This window comes from Sapajus apella, unplaced genomic scaffold (genome assembly GCF_009761245.1).
Source record: "Sapajus apella isolate SASKATOON/1434 unplaced genomic scaffold, GSC_monkey_1.0 scaffold16, whole genome shotgun sequence".
Lineage (NCBI taxonomy): Eukaryota > Metazoa > Chordata > Mammalia > Primates > Cebidae > Sapajus > Sapajus apella.
In genome coordinates this window covers 21,554,054-21,572,198 of record NW_022436956.1, presented here as the reverse complement: position 1 = coordinate 21,572,198, position 18,145 = coordinate 21,554,054, and the positions used below count along the sequence as shown (strand labels likewise).

The 18,145-nt window shown below is 43.9% G+C and overlaps 1 long non-coding RNA gene across 1 annotated transcript; it reads right to left on the bottom strand.

Annotated features, from left to right (window-relative positions):
- Positions 1–335: 335 nt before the first annotated feature.
- Positions 336–17,757, bottom strand: LOC116555983. Its single transcript, XR_004270767.1, has 4 exons — positions 17,558–17,757; positions 15,391–15,400; positions 14,583–14,587; positions 336–349 (listed from the first exon to the last, which is right to left on the bottom strand). It is a non-coding gene; the product is annotated as an uncharacterized LOC116555983 (long non-coding RNA).
- Positions 17,758–18,145: the final 388 nt, after the last annotated feature.

The following is an 18,145-nucleotide window of genomic DNA, read 5'->3' as shown; positions in this document are numbered from 1 at the left end:
ATCCCTGCCTTCTGAATGTGTAGAATGAAGAATGACATCCAATTTTGTGGTTGCTTCAAGGCATTTCTCTTCCCTGGACTTCACCCATACTCTCTCCTGTGCTTGGAATGCCCAGTGCCAGTCCACCTGGACAGTTTCTTATGTTGCTCCAGGACTTAGCTCAAGTATCTTTCCCTAGGGAAGCCTTCCCTGACCCTCAGTCTTATTGAAATTGTTCTTTTTTACTCTACAGCAGCTAAAGTGAAACTCAGTTCCAAAACAGATCACACATGCTATGGTATTGCTGATTTGTCTGTCTGTGGCCAATTATCTGTGAGCTCCTGGAGAGCAAGGGTGGCGTCTTGGTCATCTTGGTACACCCAGGGTCTGGCATAGGGCCTAGTACTAGTTTGAACTACTTAGTACTTGTTGAACAACCAATTGAATAAAATATGTTAAAGACATGTGACCCTCCCAGTACTGCTCTTTCACCTTCCAGACCAGCTCCATCAAGCCCTGTACTACTTTCCTAAGCAGCTAATGGCAGGTGCACATCCAAGGACCACATGGAACACTGCTACATTGGTAGTGCCCAATGTATACATTTACTGGTAGTTACACCTTGTGTAGTCCCCTCCCACAGTGACTCAGCTCAGCAACGTGACTTTCTCTGGCCAGTGAGACACTGGCAAGCATACCACAAGCAAAGGCTGGGTGAGTAAGTGCTTCAACACTGGCGCTCATCCTCTTGAAAATCTCCCTCCTGGAAGCCAGCTGTCAAGTTGTAAAGAAGTCAGGCGGAAATTAGCACTCTATGAGAGGTCACAGGGAGAGGGGCCTGAAGGAAGAGAGCTCATCCTAGACATTCCACATTCCAGCCTCTATGGAGCTCCCAGGTGAATTCATTCTCATGAATGACCTCACCTATACCTTATAGAATGCAGAACCACCTAGCTGAGCCCATCCAACCCACTGAATTGCCATTGTTCACTTAAGGCACTACTTGTTATGATCATTTTGGGGATGATTTGTTATGCAGAAATAGACAACAGAAACAGGCCAATATGGAAACTCCCATGTGCCTGATTCCTGGCGCTACAATACAGCTTCGCTGGCAAGCCTGGCTGGTCCCTGCAGCTGCCCAATATACCAAGGCCATTTGCTGGGACCAGGGCTGTCACCAAAGGGAAGACCCAAGTTAGAGAATTAAGCCCCCAAATCAAAGCACAACCGTAAAATAGAAACACCCAAGAAGAGCCACAGCTGTATACAAATGTGTGGCCTTTGTCAGGGAGAAGAAAGGAAAGCTAGGCTCTGATGTTGCCTTTGCCAGGGAGAAGAAAGAAAGGCCAGACTGGGCTCTCATGTTGCCTTCCTCTGACCACCTTACAAGCATACCTGGCAGCAAAACTGCATGAAGCTCCAGCCTCTCAGGGCTTTTGATCTTGGAACAAAACAAAATAGCATTCCACATCAACCTGCACCCACATCCATGCAGAAATTTAGGTGGTGTTAGACCCAAGGAGATCCCTGTGCTCTGGTCCTCTTCTGCTGCAGGGTGGAATCCACACTCTTTTTTCCTTTGTCCAGCATCCCTCTGTGCCTGGCATTGTGCACAGACCCATGATTGCTGCTTAGGAGCAACAGGAGATGAACCACCAATCAAGAAAGTAGACAGTGCTCCTGGGAGCCATCGAGGCGAACCCTGATAGTTGAGGAGCCCTAAAACAAGGATGCCTTTCTGTTGATTTATACACAGTATCCTCTTGGTCAAGACTAAGCTAGGTTTCTATTTTATACTTTGTGGCTCTTGCTTCAGTTATAATTAAATCACTTTGTGAATATAAAATCTTTATTTTCCAGTAGAAAGGCAGCTCCTTGAGAACAGAGAATATGCCTGCCTGGTTCTACATTGCAACTGTATTACCCCACACAGGGCATCGCACATACTGAGTACTTGGTAAGTAGCTGTGGAGTTAATACATGAAATAAACAAATGTCAAGCCCCGTGTCCTGCATATAGAGTTTCTTATTATGATGCTGATGGTGCTGCCTCACACCTCTGTGCCTTTACACGTGCTGTTCCTGTGCCCAATGTCCCTCTCTCTTTTTCCCTGTCCCTCACACAGCCTTCTTACTAGCTCTGGAATGTTGAACTCATTTCGTATCTCTTTGATCTTAGTTTGCTCCTCCAGTTTGCTCCACCTGCCTTAGAAAGAGGGGATAAGGGTGAACTCTGATCATGCCTAGAAAGTGCCTGGCTTCAATAATGTTAGTGGGCATTCTCTGACATCTAGCAAAGATTCCCATGATCATTTCTTGGTAACATGTTCTCAGCCCCTGGTGCTGTGTAGCCAGAAGTCATGTTTACCGTAAAGTAGTTAGGCAGTGATGGGAACCCATCAGGTGAGCTAGACTCATGCTTCTCAGATTTTATTGTTCATACACATTACTTGGGGATCATGTTAAAATGCAGATTCTAATTCAGAAAGTCTGCAGAAGGAAGGGTGCTGAGATTTTGCATTTCTAGCAAGCACTCTGAGGATGGGATCCTGCAGGCCCAGGGAGCAATCTTTGAGGAGCAAGAGGATACAACACTAGTTATAGGACAAGTCAGGAGAGAGGCAAGGGCAGCCATGGAAGCAAGCACAGGCAGCAGTACCTGTGACTCAGGCTGCGTGGGTACCCCTGGCTAGCAGGTGGTGGAACCCAGTGCTAATAGCTCTAAAGCCCCGCCCTAGAGGCTGCACAGCTGAACTGCAAAGAACACCTGGAGCAGGCACTTCATTTCCTAGTTGGTGGAAGTAGGAGGAAGCAGGGGAGTTTTCTTCTGGTGAGGTTCCTCTCAGAATTGGTGCCAGAAAGACATATGTTTCCAGATACAAACTTCTGAGCCTCTGCCTCTCACCCCTCATACTAGGAGGCAATTGAGAAGAACACTAATCATAAAAGGAGGCCACAGGTCACGTGTTATTCTTTGAAAGAGAAAGTCCTCCCTGGGCAATGTCCCTGACTGGGAGCTGACACTGTAAGAAAGGAAGGGAGAAAACTAGGGCCAGACCTCTCAAATAGCTCAGTGAGGCTTGTTGGGGCCTTCGGTGGCCCATGGCACATTCCTTGCAATGTCCTGACAGCTCCGGAGGAGAAAAATCAGAGCCCACCCAGGTCAGAAGGGCCCTCCTCTCCTCTGGGCTCAGGAAAGTGGGGAGAAGAGCACTTTACCTGCATTGTCTCAGTAGTTCCCAATCTTCCTGGGGGCTTCGGAGGATTCTTGTTTCATGGCAAGGACATCTGCAGACCCCTGCACAAGAGCAGCCACCGTGCTTAGCATCTGTTGATTGAAAAACAATGTCATGCTGGATAAAGAAAATGTGGCACATATACACCAAGGAATACTATGCAGCCATAAAAAAGGATGAGTTCATGTCCTTTGCAGGGACATGGATGAAACTGGAAACCATCATTCCCAGCAAACTGACACAAGAACAGAAAAACAAACACTGCATGTTCTCACTCATAAGTGGGTGTTGAACAGTGAGAACACAGGGACATAGTGAAGGAACCACCACACACTGGGGCTTGGGGGATGGAGGGCTAGGGGAGGAATGGCAGGGGGGTTGGGGATTAGGGAGGGATAACACTAGGAGAAATACCTAATGTAGATGATGGGGCAATAGGTGCAGCAAACCACCACCATGGCACAGGCATACCTATGTAACAAACCTGCATGATCTACACATGTACTCCAGAACTTAAGGTATACTAAAAATATATATATAGAGAGAGAGAGAGAGAAAGAGAGAGAGAGAGAGAGAGAAAACAATGTCATGACAAAAGCCATCGGGAATTCTGGAATGCTGTTCACTGAATTCGGTTTTATTATAAGAACCCCGATGGACATACGAAATTGGTTGAACATCTATGACCAGTCGGCATTAATCCAGTGTGCGGGTAATGGACTTAAGGGCCAGTGGTAACGCAGATCTTTTGCAATCATTCTTTGTCTCCCCTCCCATCTTGCTCTTTGTTCTCTCATTTAATCCTGAATCCTTCATCTCATTGAGTCTTCACAGCGACCCTTCAAAGTAGGTGTTGCTGCCCTCATTTTACAGACCAGGAAGCTGAAACTCTAATAGCGGAAGTGCACTGTCCAAGGCCACTTGTCAAGGAAGAACCAGAATCAGGTTTGTAGCCGGGCTCTTTCTGACACCAGCCGACCTCTTTCCACTGTATTCCTGGGGACTTCCTCAACCAAGGCTTAGCATGGAATCACTCTGGCGCCCTCTGGAGGTCACTCTTCCATCCTGCCCCATCGTTTCCAATAAAGTCCAGTTAATCACAAATTAATACCCAGTGCTTTCCTTTTCTTTTTTGTAAGGTCTGGCACCCTGAAGAGACTCCTAAGAAAAATATACCTGATTATTATAAAAATGTGTCCAAGAATGGAGACACGTGCAGGGCCTCTCAGCCCACTCTCACAGCCTAGGGAGAAGGGGAGGTGATGGAGGAGGTGACAGGCCCCCTCCACCCCCACCCCATGCCCACCCCCACGCGGCCCCACAGCTGTCTGTCTGTGTCAAATGTTCTAAGCAGAGGTTGGGGGCTTCACTCCCCACACAAAGAGAGTTCAGAGCTGTCAGCACCTTTCCCACGGTACACTAGGTGCTGAGGAACAGGTGATAATTACAGCCCTGTCACCCTCATCACCTCTGAGCTGGATGGGTTTTTTCTAAAAACAAATGTTGTGCTGCCTGGAGATCAAAGTTGGAGCTTCAGTTGAGGAAATACACACATGCAGGCTGCTGCTCTTTTCCATAAAGCACAGGGAATTGGCTTGGAAAACACCTTGGAGATGGCTGGCTTGGCCTCCTGCCACCAGGGGAAAAAGATTGCAAGAGGGAGGAGGAGGCTTCCCAGTCTCCACAGGTGCACCTTCTGCCTCCCAGGGGAGGCGATCCTTCACCCACCAGCATGGCGGGTCAGAGCTCCATCCCTCTGCCCTTTGGAGAAAAGGGATTTACATGGCCCTTCACATCTTAGAAGGAATCTTGCATGTTGCCCTCACCTGTACCTCTGAAGTCAACTCTCTTCTCCAACTTAAATGCGCCTCAACTCTTTGGATTTTTAACTTAAAAGGACTCTAGGCTCTTCAGTCTCCTCAAGGTCTCCCTGTCCTCAGGACTCACCATCATGTATCTGTGAACATCTGTGTTAAAAAGCAGCAAAGAGACTAAAATATTCTGGAAATAGGTACTCAGATTTTCACCTTCAGAGTCACATGCACTGCGATAAACCAAAACAATCTCCTATACAAACAAATGTAGCTCCACATAGTATCTACTGTTAATTGAGTATTTTACTATACGCCAAGCATTGTGATAAGCATTTACACACATTACCCCATTTAGTCTTCACGCATCCTTATGAGATGGGTATAGAGACTGTGTACATCACCATCACTTTACAGATAAGGAAACGAAACCCTAAAGGTGTTAGGAATCTACCGGAGTCTCAGAGCTAATGAAGTACTGAGAAAGCACTGAACTCCATACCTGTTTGTCTCCAAAAATCCATGCTCTTAACCACTCCTCTATTTTGTCTACCTCATACAATGTCATGTAAAGTTTCACATAAAACTGTACATATACTCCAATATGGCTCTACTTAATTGCATTTATAATTACAAAAGCATGCTCAGAAAGAGATACCAATAAGTCCCTGCAAGTTGTCATACAATCAAAAGTTCTATTTTTAAACAAAGACCCTACAGAAATACGGTCCTCTCCTAGTGCAACTTACCTAATCAACTTTATTTACAACTATTTATCATTCTAGAAACCATCATTCAGATAAAGGCAAAGCAATGAATATATGGAAATACATTCATGGTTTGCCTCCGCAATTTCATCTCTCAGAAAGCAGAGGTTGTGGGTAGGGGAAGGCATCTATTTGGAAGCTAATTCTGCTTTAACAAGGGGCAACTGCTTAGAGAAGGAACAAAGAGAGAAATCCTGAGACATAGTAGCCAGATCACCTCAAAGTTCATGCTATTCATGAATAAAGAGCTGGATATGGTCTTACCTGTACCTTAGTCTTTACAAAGTCAGATTGCAAAACCTTCAAAGAAAAGATCAGCTGATCCCATGACATGATACTCTCATGGAAGACAGCTCGGGAGGGATGACTTTCAAAAATAAAATTCTGACAAGACAATCGCAAATGACTCTGATATAGAAGAAGCGTGATTGCACAGGATGAATACACACGAGTGACACAGCCCTCTAAGTATAATGTTAGGAAGGCTGAAGCCCAGAATGAGCTGAAGCCAACACTACAAAAGGTCTTCTTGGGTAGAATCAGAGCAAAGAGAACAGAGAAAGGCTAGATCCACCTCTCCAAGTACCAGCTGTATGAGCCAGGGAGATTTTCTTAACCTCTCTGAACCTCACTCAGATCCCTTGTCCATAAAATGGAAATAATAATTATTATACTGCAGGTTTCTTGTAAGGATTACATGGAATGATGCGTTAGAAAAGCAAACAACAGGGTGGGTGTGGTGGCTCACACCTGTAATCCCAGAATTTCGGGACGCTGAAGCTGGTGGATCACCTGAGATCAGGAGGTCAAAACCAGCCTGGCCAACATGGTGAAACCCCATCTCTACTAAAAATACAAAAATTAGCTGGGCATGGTGGTGCATGCTTATAATCCCAGCTGCTCAGGAGGCTGAGGCAGGAGAATCGCTGGAACCCAGGAAGTGGTAGTTGCAGTGAGCCGAGATGACGCCATTACACTCCAGTCTCTGGGCAACAGAGCGAGCCTCTCTCTCAAAACAAAACAAATAAACAAAAATCTAGTACAGAAGACATTCAAAAATGTAAGTTGTAAACATATGAAAAAAAGTTCATCACTGGTCATTAGAGAAATGCAAATCAAAACCACAATGAGATACCATCTCATGCCAGTTAGAATGGCAACAGGAAACAGCAGATGCAGGAGAGGATGTGGAGAAATAGGAAAGCTTTTACACTGTTGGTGTGAGTGTAAATTAGTTCAACAATTGTGGAAGAAAGTGTGGTGATTCGTCAAGGATCTAAAACCAGAAATACCATTTGACCCAGCAATCCCATTACTGGGTATATACCCAAAGGATTATAAATTATTCTACTGTAAAGACATATGCACATGTATGTTTATTGCAGCACTATTCACAATAGCAAAGACTTGGAACCAACCCAAATGCCCATCAATGATAGACTGGATAAAGAAAATGTGGCACATACACACCATGGAATACTATGCAGTCATAAAAAAGGATGAGTTCATGTCCTTTCCAGGGACATGGATGAAGCAGGAAACTGTTAATTTGTATTATCAGCAAACTAATACAGGAACAGAAAACCAAACACTGCATGTTTTCACTCATAAGTGGGAGTTGAACATTGAGAACACATGAAAACAGGGAGGGTAAAATCACACACTGGGGCCTGTTGGGAAGTGGGGGACAAGAGGAAGGATAGCATTAGGACAAATACCTGATGCGTGCAGGGCTTAAAACCTAGATGACTGGTTGATGGGTGCAGCAAACTACCATGGCACATATATACCTATAAACAAACCTTGATGTTCTGCACATGTATCCTAGAACTTAGAGTATAATAAATAAACACAAAATAAATTATATATATATACATATATGTACACACGTGTGTATATATATGTTGTCAGTTCCCTCCTGTCCCCCTAATAGTAATGATTTAAAGTTAACAAAAATCGGCCCACTTCAGCTCCTATTTTCTTTCTGCCTCTCTGTCAAGGACAGCGATTCTCAGATTAGAACATCTAGAATAAACATTGGTAAGGAGAATTTAAGAATGCAGGTAACACACCAATTCCTAAAATGAGGTCAAGCCTCTTGACCTGGAAGAATTCTATTCAACAGTTTGAGGATATCACACAGGATATGGACCTGCAGTTGGGAACCCTTTAAAAAATGTCATGGATGGAGAAAGAGACAAAAGTCATGATGGGTACATAGCAAACACTCAATTAAAACTTGTTCAAATGTTGAAAAGGGACTAGAAACAAGCAAATGCCTTGATTTTCCAAAAGAGATGCATTTGCTGGAGGCCCACCCCAGGCACCATTCTCATTAAGTAGGTGGTTTGCATGCGCTCGAGAAGAGATGCTGTGGTCCAGAGGGACCACCTTGGGTCCACAAAGAGCCCCTTACACCAGACATCTCTCATTTTCTTTTCTAATACACTTGTTGGATGAATAGATGAAAAACAGTACCTTTGGGCTCATGATCTCAGAAGGAGAAATGTGACTCAGATGATAATACAGCCAGGAGCTTTATAATTGGAAGAATGACCACATCCAAGGAGAATAATCACTAGATCAATTTAATTGAATCAATACTTGGGGCGAGGACCCCTGGCGTCCTAGGCAGGACTCTCATCTCCCCATAGATGAATTGCTTATCAGTTACAAATTAAACAAGGAGGGGCCATTCATGTGTTGAAGAGCAGAGTCCAGTCCTGTACCTGTACCAGGTGAATCCGAGGTCACAAAAGCAATATCTTTTCTATAACACTGATTTTTCTCCAGGTTCCATAGTCACCCAGGCCAGAAGCATCTTCCTCTCATTCATTCCCTAAACCCATTCACTCATCAAATTCACTGATTTTATGTAAATATTTTTCAGTTATTTCCTCTACTTTCAATCCCATAATCCCTGCTAATGTATAAGCCCTCATCATACTAAGTAATCATGGTCAGGGGTTGGGAATCTTGTCAGAAAAAGCTGTGTTCAAATCTCAGTTTATGCTTACAGCTTATGCTGGGCAATATTGGGCAAGTTGTTTAACCTGTCGGAATTCTAGTGTTATTGTACATAATGTGGGCATAAGAGTGACACCCGCCTCAGAGGTTGATACAAGATTTATGAGATAATGCTTGTAAAGTATTTAGCACTGTGCCTGGCATGGGATAAGTACTCAGTAAACATTGATTAATAGTACTAGATAGTTGTGATAACCTCTTATCTGGTCTATCTACCTCCAGCCCTACCTTCCCCTGTATTATCTGCCTATCATTAGAGGGAAGTTCAAAACCACAATGTTTCTTCCCAGAGCAAACGCCACCACAGCCACACACACACGTGCACGCTCAGCACTGCCCCAGGATAAAGACCCAACTCTTTTGCCTGGCATACAGGGACCTTCTTGGCTTTTCTAAACTGCAGCAGTAGCTACTGACTATTTCCATGGCACGGTGTTTATTTCTGATCTCTGAGCCTTTGAGTAAGATTTTCCCTCTGCCTGGCGTGCCCCTGCCCCTCTTGTCCTTCCAGGGACCTCCAACCCATGCATGAAAATCCAGGCAAGTGTCTCCTCCCCTGGGAAGCCCACAGGTCCTCTCAGGCTGCGCATGCTCTACCCCCATTATGGACGTCTCGGAGCCTCAGTGCCCTTACCTGCAAAACGGTACTTAAAACATCACCCCAGACAGTGTCATATGAGAATTAAACGAGATTAAAATTCATAGAATTTCTGGAAGATTGGAATTCAATCAGAGTGCTGGGAAAAGCTCAGACTGTTTCATGTGACAGATGGTAGGCAGAGCTGGTACTATTTACACGAAGGGACGAGAGTGAGGACTTAAAATGTGAGCCCCAGGAGGCAGGCGCCGTGTTCTATTCATTTTTGGATTCACAAGCAAAGAGTGCTTTGCTCACAAAAGACAACGATTGCCTGCTAAAGTAAAGTCTGAAATAGAAACTAAACAGATATCTCAGGCCCCCTCTCCTTGCAATGTCTGTGGGTGGTATCTGGCCAGGAGTTATGCCATCATCACGCATCTTTTCTTCCAAGTGAGGAAATCACTTTCTCAATGATTTTCCCTCATTCTGGCAAGACAAAGATGACCACACCACCTTTATATCTGGATCCCAAAAGAGGAAAGGGATGGGCCTCGGAAGTTAGAGGCCTCCCTAAGGTACCCCAGCAGCACCTGGCTTTCACTAAGGTTTACCCCGCTTGCTCACACTCTTCTTCCTGTGGACTGAGAGGGCTGTGTGGACAAGCAAGAGAAGCATGCTCATTGCTGTGACAGCAGAGAGGGCACAGAAGCAGCCTGGGCCATCCCAGACAGACCAGCCTGGCCTCTCACTCTCATGCCTATGGGACATTTCATAGCTGTCACTGCACCAGGGCTTCCATCATGACCAAAGCAAAGAATCCTCTTCACTTTCTCAGGAGCTCTGAAAAACAGCAGTGCTTGTGCTGCCAACAGGGATTCAGCCCTAGCGATTTCTTGGAGTCAGTTTCATGGATCCGGCAAACACTGTATCTACTCACAACTAAACTCAGAATTGGCCCAATGCATGCATTGCCTATAGCCCGCACTTACTAAGCAAACCTGGGCATCTTCTTGTTCTCTCCTTGGAAGCATCTCCCCAGCTTCGTATAGTTTTCAGACCACACAGACCAGAAAATACATCATGGCAAGGCTGAAAAGGGAGACCCTTGGTTCAGATCACCCAGAGTCAGCCTCAAACTCAGGCCCTGACTCTCAGCCTAATGTCCTCGCCCTGACCCGCACTACCTGCCTGGGTTGGCACTCATAGTGCTCAGCCCCCAAGGATAAGCTGAAACTCAGGCTTGTTTCTGAAAGTCCTGAAACCTCTACCAGCCAGGTCAGGAGCTCAGCAAGTAACAGGGCTGCAGGTTTTAATCATGAAAACTACATCTCTCTTTCTTTCACTTTTTGCCAGGTCCTGTATACTGACTATCTCTTTGGACTCCACAAAACTTATCACCTCCATCTTATAGATAAAAAAAGTAAAACTCAGAAAAGTGATGTAGCATGCCCAAGATTCCACCTGGAAAGTGAACATCTTCATTTCAGGGCTCTGGATGTGGCCAGATCAGATGCTGGAGGAGGGGAAGAAGTCAGATTTTATCCAAATGACAAGAAGAAAACATCACTCATAAACCCAGCTAGTGAATATGCTACAGGCAGGGAGAAAAGAGGATCCGGAGTTGAACGCTTCTCCAGGAGAAATAATGTCTCCTGGTCAGGGCAGAACAGCTACAAGCCCAAGCCCTTCTTCTATAAGGCTACTTTGCCCACAGCAAAAGTATAGGTCAACCCAAGAGATCCAGGACAGCTGCAGAGAGATATACATGGCACCGCAGGGCAGTAATGCACATCTGGGGTCCTCACCCAGAGGTGAAGCTGAGAAGCAGGCTCTGACAGGGCCTGAGCATCCCTCTGAACCTGGCGATGAGGAGGGGCAGCTGGTCTCACATCCCACCCATGCAGGATCAACCAGGACCAGTGTCAGCCAAGATGCCCAAGGGGCTCTAAGTGACCTTAGGATACAAATGGAATCAGCCAGTCAGCTTTTGAAACATGTGGAGCTTTCCTTCTTTGCATCATAATTTTTCTCTCCAAACGCGTCAACCCGTATGGGCCAAGCTAACCTGAAAACATTTGTCCCTGTGAGAGAGCAGAACTGGAGAGATCAGAGTTCCCCGAGAGGCTGGGCAAAGCCCAGCTAGGGAAGGTTCTGCCCACACACCCTGAGCACCTACGGTGTGTCAAGCCTCAGGTGCTGGAGAGGAGTTATTAGCAAAATAGAAAGGGCCTCTGCTGTCATGAGCTGATTTTTTTAGAGGAAGGGGCACAGACGATACAGGGCTAAACAAAGACTACAGGGTGAATTCAAAGGAAGAAGTGCGTCCTAGGGGGCCGTAGCGGCCTCTCTAAGGTGGTACGGAGGTAACCTTTGGGCTGCATAAAGAGAAGGTGCTACTCTAGGAAAGCTCTGAGGAAGAGAATTCTAGGCAGAGAGAACAGCAGACATAAGGGCCCTGAGACAGGACTGAGTTGGGCATGCGGGAGGAACTGTCAGAATGTGGGCATGGCCAGCACCTGGGGCACATGGGGAATGGGAGCAAGATGTGATACAAGGGCAAAGAGGCAGGCAGGCGCGGTGAGCAGGGCGGGATCCCGAGAGCCCATCTGCTGGCTGCACCGTCAGTGCCCAGCTGAACAGAACCAGAGAGTTCAGCTGGGGTTGACAAACACATGATGGTACAGCCTGAGAGGGGCCGAGCACTGGACTGGCTTTGGGCTTGAATGAAGGACAGCCCAGTGGGGAAGACAGCCACACACACAGAACCCAAAGCCCTGTCAACACTGTCAGACTGATCATACATGTCTGGGGCTTTTCTCCCTCACAGCCTCAGAGCCAGACATCAAAGAGCATTTCACTGCAGATCCCCTACCCTAGCTTCTTGCCTTTTTGTTTGTTTTTCTTTACGTGGGCCAGAACACATGGAGAGTGAAGTTGCTAATTCTAGAAGCTTGCAGTTGCCAACGGGAGGATGAATTACTGAGGTGTTATGCTTGTTAATAGCACACTCCAAGTCTCAGGTGTTGACAGGGCTGCAGGCCACCAGGGGGGTTGTCCATTCAAGCCAAATACTTTCTAGGAACTGGCCTGGAATGCATTATGATGCTTTTGGGAAAATTAAAATGCCCTCATTCACCACCCCCACCGCACAACCCCCACAACACACACACAGATATTTAACTAGGAACAAAGGAAGAAGAGTGCTTGGCTCAGGCTGTTTTCAAAGTATTGGAGAGTCCCATGCAGCACTTCTGCAGCCTCTTGCAAACTTAAGGGAAACTACCCAGTTGTAGAGGCCCTCACAGCCTCAACACTGCAGCATCCACATGCAGGACTCAGACAGAGGCACACCGCATCTTTCTTCTGGGATGCACTCAGTAGTTACCCAGGGTTTCTCACCATGAAACACCTCCTTCCCCTTTCTGGAGGCCATATAGAGTGAACTTACTATGGCTCTGCTCCCCACAGTTAAACTGAAGATTTCCTGTTTTTAATAAAATACATGTCCAACAATTTCAATAATTAAACAATCAACAAGTATTCATTCTATGGCTGCCACTTTTCTAGGCACTTTGCGTACTAATTCAAACTGTAGAGCATGTGGAAATTACAGAAATCTACAAGGAAGGAAAAAAATTAAAATATCACCCATTAGCCTATCACCTAAGAGGCAGCAGAGTTAAAGCTGTTTTTAGCACATTCCTTTCCAGACATTTATCTATACATTTTTAATATGGTTGAGATCATACTGTCAACTTAATTTTGTATCATGACTTTTACATTTAACATTATATCATAATCACTTTCCCCAGTTAGGATTGCTGGCGTTAACCCATAGAAATTCAAGATATCCAGTTAAAATGGAATTTCATAGAAATTAACAAATAAATTTTGGTATAAATATATCCCAAATATTACATGGAATATACAGTAAAAAAAATTATTGCTTGTTTCTGCTGAATTTCAAATGTACCTGGTGTCCTGGTGTTATAGTGAACCCCAAGTTTCTCTTCAAAGAGTCAGTATGTCAGTATGTTCAGCTCTCTTATTCTTCAATTCTCTGTTTTAAAGTTTAACTTCCTTGTAATTCTAGTAAACAACCTTCTCCACTGGTTCTAATCAGTACTTCACATCTGTTCCCCTGGCTCCCAGCTCCATCCTGACTCATCCCGGTCACCTTTCCAGTCACCTGCCAGCGTCACATTCTTTGACCTAGGTCATCCCAGCTACCTGCCCTGACCCACTCGTAACCCTCCTTCCCACAAAAACACCCTGCCACTCCAGCTCAGACCCCTGCTCTCTTTAAAATAGCCAGTCGGGAGTAGTCTGGCTTGTGTGGTCTAACCCTAGCCAATAGGGGAAAGACACAGCAGTAGGGTCGACCCCCATGAGGCATAAGTACCCCTTCCCCCCTTGTCCAAGCATGCAGCCACCATTGTTCCATCTGTGAGCTGCACCCTTCTATAGAAGTACACTGCCTTGCTGAGAGGATTTATCTTTGAGTGCCATTTCTTTTGTGGCATCGAAATTTCAGTTATAACACTGGATTGTATCTGGCAACCTCTGGTTAAATATTCACAGGAGCCTACATCTCTAGACTCATCTTTGCCACCAGACCCCTTTTCTCATTCTGTTCAAACGCACAGACCTTGAACAGATCCCACTGCACCTGCCACAGGGCCTTGGCACTTGCTCTCCTTCTGCGTGGACACCTATCCCTTTGATATCTGACTCCTTTGCTAATTCCTCTCAGGGCTCTGTTCAAATGTCAACTTATCAACATGTGTCCTCTGGCCACTCTACTGAAAATAACGTTCTCCATCTCTCTTCATCCCTCATATCCTTTCTAACCAGAATAAATGCTTTGTTCACAGCATTTATTCTCACGTGTAACATGCTATATTTAATTCCTTATTGTTTGGCTCTACCTCTTAGCCTATAAGATCCCTGAGAACAAGGACTTTATCCGTTTGAGTTTCATTTATCTTTTATTTTATTGCCAAATCCTCAGTGTGTAGAACAGCACCCGGCACAACATAGGTGTGCAAGGAATATTTATTAAATGAATGGATACGTGAGTGTGCATGTATGTCTCTGGTTATTGATTCTATCCTATTTGAATCATCAGTTCCTGAACCATACTGATTTAATTATTGTGGCTTCATGACATCTGATAAACCAGCTCTCTCAGTAATCTTTTATACTTTTTCTCCTTGGTGATTTTTGACTGATTATTCTCCCACCTAAATTTAGAGGCATAAAAATGGCAAACAATTATAGATATGGTAATTTGCCATTTAGCAAATATAGCATGCACTATGCACCAGGCCTGTGCTAAGCACTTTCTATGCATTAACTATGTAATCCTCACAGCAAACCTATAAGAGAGGTGCTATATTTACTTCACTTTCCTGATGAGGAAACTGAGATTTAAATAACTTCCATAAGGTCACACAGCTGGTGAGTGGCAAGGTGGATGTCTAAACCCAGTTTGGCTTCTGAGGCCATCCTATGAAGCACCCCCCTTGCTGCCTTCTTATTCGTTTTCTTTTACTGCCATAACAAATTACCACAAGCTTAGCAGCTGTAAAACAACACGTTTATTATTTCACAGTTCTGTTAATCAGGAATCTGGGGTACAGGTTAGGTGGATCTTCTGCTCAGGCCTCACAGGCTGAAATCAAGGTGTCAGTGGGGCTACAATTCTCATCTGAGGCTGGACTTTCCTCCAAGCTCACCAGCTCCTAGGCACATGTCCCCCTAGAGCATAGCTACTAGCTGCTTCCCAAAAATCAATAGAAGCGTAATTCTCTCTGACTTTCTCTCCTGCCACCAGCCAGAGAAAATGCTCTTCTTTTAAAGGACTTACCTGATTGCAACATGCCCCCTCAAATAATCTCTGCATCAGAAGTTCAACTAACTTGGGACTTCATTTGCATCTGCACAGTACCTTCACGGCAGTGTCTAGATTCAACTGATTGAATAACCTGGTGCCATCTTTAGATTTTGGCCTATTATAGTCTTTTCATATGGGTGTTATTATTATATAGGTGTGTCAAGGCCAACAGATCAGGACACAACTGCCACTGAAAATAGTGGATTATATTCAGAGATGCTACATCGGAAGTACCAGGGGTGGTCAGGAGGCAGAGGGAGAGCGGGGCCTTAGAGCAAGAGCCTTGACTATGGCTGCTGTGGGAAGGAACGAGCAAGACAGGGAAAGCAGGGCTAGGATTGGCTACTTTAAATAATTTGACTGGAGCATAAGAACAGTCCTAGTTGTCCAGTACCTGGCCCTGGGGTGATGAGGGCAGGTGGCTAATGGCCCAGAGCGCGAGTCCAATAAAGAAGGTCATTCGGTGTGTAGACTCTGATCATGTTGGTTTACACTTGAAAAGCACCATCTCAACCACGTTGTTTATTATCTTTAGGAATTGGCTAATCTTGGGAGGAGGAATCCTTCCAGGATCAGCCAAGCCTCAGAAGTCAAAGCATACATAAAATAAAAGGCATGGTTAACACACACACAGTTGCCTCATTTGGTCAAGCTTATCCATTCCTTTCTCCCATATCCCATCTCCCATTCCCGAAAAAGAAAACAGCTCTTTGTCTTTTGGTTGACATTGTTTTAAATTTACAGAGCAACTTAAGAGGAATTGACACCTTTATGATAGTCTTTTCTTCCAGAAACATAGTATTCCTCTCTACTGATTCAAATCTTCTTTTATTACCCTCAGTAAAGTTTTGTACTTTCTTTAAATAAATTCTCACATTTTCATTACGGTTATTCCAGGTATTTTATGGGTTTTATTATTATTATGAATGACATTTTCCCCTATATTTTCTAGTATATTCTACTATATATTTGGCTATTTTTTTTATACTTTACTATATTTACTGTACTTTTACTAAATTTTCCAATTATTAGTAATCACTGAGATATCGGAACTTTATTTTTACAGCTTTATGGTACATAATTGAGATACAATAAACCATGTGAGATTGTTTCTTTGTCCTCACCACCTTATTTTATTCGCTGCAATTAGTTGCATGTGATCAAAGCACATATCTAAAGCGAGAATTTGATAAGCTTGACATATGTCTACACCTATAAAACCATCCCCACTTGAGGACAGTGACCAAATCTATTACCCCCAAAGCTTCCTCATGCCCTATAGTAATCTTTCCCTCCCAACCCTCCCACTCAATCTTAGGCAACAACTGATCTCATTTCTGTCACTACGGATTTTTGTATTATTTCATATTTTCAGCTACTAAATTGTGACAGTACTTTGCATCACTTTTCAATTTATTTGTGAGTTTTCCAGTATGCAAAAAGATCATCGATATATAATAATAATTTTATCTCCTCCTTTCAAAATTATATTATCCAATTCTAGTTCTTGCACAGTGGATCAGCAAGAATTTCCAGAATAGTGCTAAATCACCACAGTGATTTTTGTGTCCTCCCTGATTTAATCAGAATGATTCCAGTGTTTGGGTGCCTGTTAAACTGTTGGTGTTGTTTTAATGAAAAACAAGCCATTATCCAGAATGAGGTCTTGGAACACAGAGAACAAGTTCTGTCACCAGACAGCATCACTCCTTCTAATCCTGGATCCATCCTCTCACTGGTCTGGTCACCTGCCTTGTCATTTCCAGCCTGTTTTAATCATTCACCCCTCTGTGTTTGATATATATATATATATATATATATATATATATATATATTTATTAAGGCACTTCTCACAGGTATAACTAGTTTTCACCTGTGTTCCTCTATTACCAGACTATGAACTAAAGCAGAAATGTTACCTTCTTCATCTGATTGGGCAAAATATCTTGCACAAATGCAGTATTTCATAAATGTTTATTAAATTGAATGGAACTAAAGTAACATTTATCTAAAAGCATATCTCCCAAACCTGCATATATACCAGTCCCCCTTTATCCATGATTTCACCAGACGAGGTTTCAGTTACTTGCAGTCAACCAAGGTCCAAAAATATTAAATGGAAAATTCTAGAAATTCTAAGTTTTAAATCATGCATCATTCTGAGTAGCATGATGAAAATGCATGCTGTCCCTTCCTCTCCCACCCAGGACTATATTAACCCCTGCAGCCCACCCTGCTATTCCCAGATTGACTGTCACAGTATCGCAGTGCTTGTGTCCAAGTCACCCTTATTTTACTCTAAAATGGCCCAAAGTGCAAGAGTAATGATGCTGTCAATTCAGATATGCCAAAGAGAAGCTGTAAAGTGCTTCCTTTAAGTGAAAAGGTAAAAGTTCTCAACTTAATAAGGAAAGAAAAAAATCGTAGGCTGAGGTTGCAAAGATCTATAGTAAGAACAAGTCTATCTTTAAAAATGTGAAAAAGGAAAAAGAAATTCATGCTAGTTTTGCTGTCGCACCTCAAACTGCAAAAGTTTGTGCATAATAAGTGCTTAAACTTTATCATAGGTACCTATGTACTTACAAGAAAAAACATAGTATATGTAGGGTTCGGTACGACTGCAGTTTCAGGCATCCACTGGGGGTCTTAGAATGTATCATCTCCCAAGGATAAAGAGGGACTAGTGTAGATTAGAATCACCTTACTAAATTAGTTGGGGGAAGAATGCAAAAATAAATTTTATTTTTAAAAGGTTTTTAAAATATTAGTCAATGGGGGAAAAAATAAGGATACATCTTCCTAGGTTCCATCCTATATTCCTTAAATTAAAATTTCTATCCTGGAAG